The 6,000-nt window shown below is 44.9% G+C and overlaps 1 protein-coding gene across 1 annotated transcript in view; it reads left to right on the top strand.

Moving 5' to 3' along the window:
* Positions 1-2,174: 2,174 nt before the first annotated feature.
* Positions 2,175-6,000, top strand: part of AGPAT3 (1-acylglycerol-3-phosphate O-acyltransferase 3) — a 105,953-nt gene continuing 102,127 nt past the window's right edge. Inside the window, exon 1 of the mRNA XM_063305277.1 lies at positions 2,175-2,741. The gene's annotated coding sequence lies outside the window, so the exon portion shown is untranslated. The remainder of the gene's footprint in view (positions 2,742-6,000) is intronic.

The raw sequence follows: 6,000 nt of genomic DNA, 5'->3' as shown, positions 1-6,000 counted from the left end.
CCCGACAGCCAAATGGGTTGCTGAAGCACATCAGATGCGAGAGAAAACATCGCTTTCACACCAGGAGAGCCAAGGAAAACTTACGACTACCTCCATTATGGGCTGGGGAATCAGATGAAGGTCAAGCCATAAGGGCACAGCAGTAACATGGAGCTTTCCTCTTCTGCTAGGTCGCGTTGGCTCCATGCTTGCGTGCTATCACCTAAATTAATTAAAAATCATAATTGGGTAATTAAAGTAAATGTCTGGGTTTTCACACCATGCTAAACCATCAAATAGCTACAGAGATTGCACAATATAATAGGTGGTTGACCAGAATTGGAAGAGGTCATTTTGGTCATGGAATGCAACCTTCTCTTCAGTATAGTAGGAATCTTAAAATAGTCCCGCTAAATAGCAGCCTGGCACCTGCTGGAGCATATCCAATGGGGGAAGCCCCCCACTTCCCTAGTAAATAGTTGCACTCTCAGACCACCCCTACTGCTATGGAGGTTTTATCCTCGTCTCTTACATACATTTGGAATCTGCTTCCTTGTAACTTAAATCCACTACTCTGTGCCCTTTACTCAAGAATGATAGAGAACAGCTCCTGACCGCCTCCTGTGTGATCTCCTTTCAGGTATTTGAAGAGGGCTATCATATTCCTCTCAGGCATCTTGACGTTACGCATGCCCGTTTTTGGACTCTGTTTATGTACCAAGTTCTTATGGGCACTGTGTACCTACAGACCTCTCCTCTACAGAGGATCCAGACAGGGCTAAAGTTCTCCTGTGTAGAAGCTGTACACGTTTATAGTTCATATGGAGAGCTCTTTTGTGCCCTGTCCAAATGCAAGCACTAGAAAAAAAGTTAATTTGGAGAGCGTAGCTGTTTGGAAAATTAGATGCCTTATTCACATAGTCAATTCAGTCAGTGTTTGGAGGGAGCGGATGACATCACATCAGCAGCCCCATTCTGACTTCTGTATGTCCTGCAATATGAATGGCAGCTTATGCATATACAAATGCATGCATCTGTGTAGACAGCAATCCTAACCAAGGATTGCCAATTGCTAAGATTGCTGACTAGTAAGCCTGGAGCTCTGTTCATGCCTTCCACCTATTGCACAGTGGGAAGAACATGGAAAGAATCACAATCCTTCTGCCCTCTATGCTGATTCATTCAACTATCTGCTGATGGTCTTACACCAACCTCCAAAGCAAGGGGTTGGCTCTACTATTGAGAAGGATGAGGCCTGAAGGAGGATCTCACATTAATGGGATCAGCTAACTCACTAGCGGTTCATTTATAATATTGGCTGCTTAATACACCATATAAAACCAAGATTAGTTTAATGATGGCTTACTGATTAATGTCCAATATTTGATATTGCACCAAATCACAACTTATAATAATGCAATAAGATTTGATTTAGCAAACTGTGCTTCTTATTGCTACCAACTTAAACCACTGCATTAATACTATTTTAATGGTCACCATACTTCCATTTGTTTTTATTCTTAATGTTGTGACCCACCCTGAAAATAGACGATGTGCCATCAAGTCAGTGTCAACCTCATAAATATTTATCCTAAAAACAGCATGTAAACCTATCAAATAAATAAATAAATAGACCAATATGCACGCACAACTAAATATTCATAAGCTTTAATATCTTTGGGGAAATGGTATGTAGAGATTAAAAATGGGGTGGGGGATGGTGGTTTTTCTCACGCTTTCAGATATTCACGTAGGGGCATCTGTGCAAACAATAGAGTGAATACTGGAAGTTGAGGGTGGCACCTCCGCTCGTTCGTTTTCAACGGCCAAACGGAACTAGTGGAGGCAGTACTGAAAACCTCCAATTAACTGCGATGTTCTCCTTGATCCTCACCTTAACTAAGAGGGTAGAAAGGCAAATAGTCCATTCCCTCGCATAAATGGGCGATGCCTATGGAATAGCGGGACCGGGCTGTGGTAAGAAAATCCCGCGAAATGAACCGTGCCGACCGAAGGTACCAGCGCTTGCAAGCACGCCGCTCCCTCCTTCCCGCATTCCGAGAGCCTGGGAAGAAGCTGCCGCTGCTGCCGCCGACGTCGTGCAGCGCGCGAGCGGGCGGGGTGCTCCTCCGCCCACCTCTGAAAGCGGGACAGGGGAGCAGGGCTGCGGAGGTCGCGCCTTTCCCGTTCTCCGGGTTGCAGCCCCGGAGAAGCGAGCATTTCGAGTGGGAAAAGAAGAGTGGCGCGGAGGGACGATGCTCGCGCCGGGGGCGCCTTTAAGCTAAACCGGTTTTCTTCCCGCACAGGCAGGAGCTCTCTCAGGTCCCTCTGGTCTAGCTCGCTTGAACCACGGCTGCCGCCACCGTGCGCCTCCCTTTCTTTAGCCGCCAGCCCCATTCCCCAGCCTCCTGGTTCGGGAGGAACTGAACTGTCGTTGCACAGGAAGTAGCGGCTGCTGGGAGCACACACGGACGCACTCACACAACAGAGGCACACTCGAACACGCAGAGGCAGCTGGTTCTGCCGCACTCTGGACACAAGGCTTCATCCCGGCGCCGCTACGACAGGTTCCTTCACGCCCTTCTGGGAGCGGCGTCCCAGCCTCCGCAGAGCAGAGGCGGCTGCCCCGTCGCTGGCGCCGAAGAAAGGTGTGGGTGCCGCTGCTTAACGGTGGGAGAAGACGGGGCTGTGGTTGCGGGATTTAGGCTCTGAGCCGGGGATCAGCCGCGGAGCAGAAGTTCCGGGGGCGGCGAGGACTGCAGGTTTGTGCTGCTTCGGCAGGAACCCCCGATGCTGCAGCAAGGCCGGCGGAAGGTCGGGCTCCCTCTTTCCCTCAACCCCACCGCACCAGGCGACGGGCTTGACTCGCTCTTGAGCTCCGGCGATTCCCCCGCCCCCTCCTCTGAGCGCCGTAGCCTCCTTTCTTCCTGCAAAGCCCCTCCACGCCGCCGTCTCTTTGCTGCAGTCCTCCCAGGATCTCCGCTCCCTACCCTTTCCATTCCGTTTCCTCAGCTGTCAGCTTCTCGCGGCTCCCTTGGCTTGCTTTTGCTCTGCGCGTGACCTTAATGGATTAATCTGCTTTTCCACCCTTCGCAAAGCGGCGTGGAAGCTTCGGTCTTGCACCGGTGCGTAAAGGGAGCGAGGTGCCTTCTCCCATAGTTCCGTCCCTTTCTGGACTAGTTCCCGCTCGGTTGGTAAAACAACGGTACTGTATGTGGCCGCCTGTGACGGGTGCGTGTATGTGTGTAAGCATGTGTGCTACTTTTGTATTGAGTTTCCTGTTTAATTTAGCATGTCTGGTTTTAATTTACGCAACCCAAGCGCCTGCTGTGGTCTTCTACACGCCACACCTTGGTCCTATAGCCGTTCGTCGAGTGATCTTTTGCTGTGAAGCTGTGCGTTTATTTCAACCCTTATTCATTGCTTCTCTGCAGGGCTGGCTTGAGTTTGCTGCTGGCAAGGGGCGGGCTCTCTGAAAGCTAGTTGGGACCCTCACTTTGCATCTGATGTATTTGCAGCCAAGGATTGCACGGTAGAGAGAATACAGTTTTGGAATAATTAATGACAAACTGAAGAAGACTGTCATCCTTCATTTGATCCTGGCAGAGTGTGTCATTGTGTTCAGATAATGTACATTATTAAATTGACTCAGCTGCCTTTGTTCACACCATGCACTGAACTGTAAATTAATTACATGGGCTGGAATCACATGGTACATGATACATTAGACTGCTAACTAGCATGTAGTGTGAACCCACCTATATGGATAATTTGTGGTTTCGTATGTTGTGCAAACCCCCAAACTGAGTAAACTATGTTTTAACTCTCATGACCACCACAGTGGGTGTACTTGTAATTAAAATTTTCATCTATGCCAATCACCCATGCAGTACTAGCCTTGTATAATTTGTGCTACATAAGTAGAACTAACAATTCTTGGAAGTGCATTATACTTAGTACAGTAATTGCTGATTTATAATCGGCTTTCATACACACACATGCCAGGGATGTGGGTACTACTATATTTTCCAATTTTTAGCTTTTTATAGAGAGATAGATAATCTTTAAATACAGCAAGACATTAGTTTATCAGTACTGTACACAACGTTCCTTGATAACAGTGTGTACCCAAAGATAGGGAAGAGTCATTAAGGCCTTGTGCTATAAGGCACACCTGCTTCCCAGTTCTCTTCAGACTATAGAGAGTCTTACAATTGAATGCCCTTCCACCCAGAATAAATAAATGTACAGATAGAAATATAATGTGCCTGAAAGAAAGCTGTAGGGCAACCCCTTCTCTAATATTTAGTTTTTTAAATGAAACAATTTACGTGGCAATGGTCTTACTTTTTTCATATTTAGCATAGCCAAGTTGGATGGAAAGCATTCTGGACTCTGAAGTTTGCATCAGGACAAAAGATAATGCATTTTGGCCTCAGCTATTTTTCTGAAATTAACAATAATAAAAGTTACTGGGTTGGATCCAGTTAGTTGCACAAGTCTCATTCATTTCAAGTGCTCAGGTCCCATTAATTTCAAAAACATGTCCCATTTGTGCAGTGCGTTTCAAATGAGATCTAACTCACTGTCCAACTTTCATGCCAAATGCTTCCTTTTGACAGAAGTACATCTCTTGTGGGGGTTTGTTTCCTTCTGCTTTCTGCTCCACAGGTATACCAGCAGTGTGATTAATGTTGGCACTCTGTGTTCTGTGCGCTTAATGGTTAGCCACTAGTTAACAGGAAAACTTTTTACATCCTTTCTTATGGCTGGTTTTGCCATGTCTATGATACAATGTCATTGTGTGCTGGAGCTCATTTTTCTTTTAGCTGATTTGGCATATATTTTATAATAATAAAATTTGAATAATAAAATATATTTTGATATTTTTCTTGAATGTTACTGTGGGCACACTTTTGTCTCTTGAGGCTCACACAGCTAGAATTTTGGCCTAAAGGTTGATTTCAGCACTTTCTGTGAATTTATGCATTTTCATGTTTTGACTTGTTAGATTCAATTTAGTTTTATATGCTAACAGGAGTGATATTTTCTATTTTTCTCTTTCTGAATTTCTAATTCTGAATGAATCTCATTTGGCTACTCCTATTCATTTGACTTTCCAGATGATGGGTGTGCGGTTGTGGTTGTTTCTTGCTACGGGTGGATGCTACAGTTGCAGGCCATTCAGTAAATCAGAAAAGGAGTCCTCCAAAATTCCTACGTAATTATGTATTTCTCACTGTCTGGTATAAATGCAAGCACTGTTTACAAAAATTAAAACGTTTTGGGAAAGGAGTATTGGGATCACACTGATTAACTCAAAAGTATTCATAATAATAATAAAAATATTCTGTGCATATTTGGAATGTGTCCCCCTATTTATAGAGATAATAACTTTATGAGAAAAGCTCTTTATAGGTACTGTGGCATTGCTGAACTTTGGAACCTGACACAAGTAGATAGCTAACTAGATGCCTTGAATCCGATTGGTCACTGCATGGACATTCAACCTTCTGTGCCAATATTTCCTAACTCTCTAGAGTCAATCCTGTAATCTCTTGGACCCTGCCCATCCATAGTAAAGGGTAAAGGTTTCCCTTGACATTAAGTCCAGTCGTGTCTGACTCTAGGGGGCAGTGCTCATCTCCATTTCAAAGCCGAAGAGCCGGCGTTTTGTCCGTAGACACTTCCGTGGTCATGTGGCCGGCATGACTGAATGGAACGCTGTTACCTGCCCACCGAAGTGGTACCTATTAATCTACTCACATTGGCATGTTTTCAAACTGCTTGTTTACTTTTCTGTTCTGAATTACTCTGTTTCCCTGTGTTTTTACAGTAGCTTCTCATTCATTTTAAAGATTCCTCAAAAAAATAACCAGATGTCCTGGTATTCCAGTTAGCCTTAATAAATTCCTAATTCTGGCATAAAGTCACTGCTATAGTAAATAACGCAAAGGCAAGTCTTTTTCTTATATTGTCTCGTTCTTTCCATTATCCATCTTAGGTTAGCTATTGTCCCCC

The sequence above is a fragment of the Candoia aspera genome, chromosome 5 (genome assembly GCF_035149785.1).
Source record: "Candoia aspera isolate rCanAsp1 chromosome 5, rCanAsp1.hap2, whole genome shotgun sequence".
NCBI classification, from domain to species: Eukaryota; Metazoa; Chordata; class Lepidosauria; order Squamata; family Boidae; genus Candoia; species Candoia aspera.
This window is presented reverse-complemented; position numbering and strand designations above follow the sequence as displayed.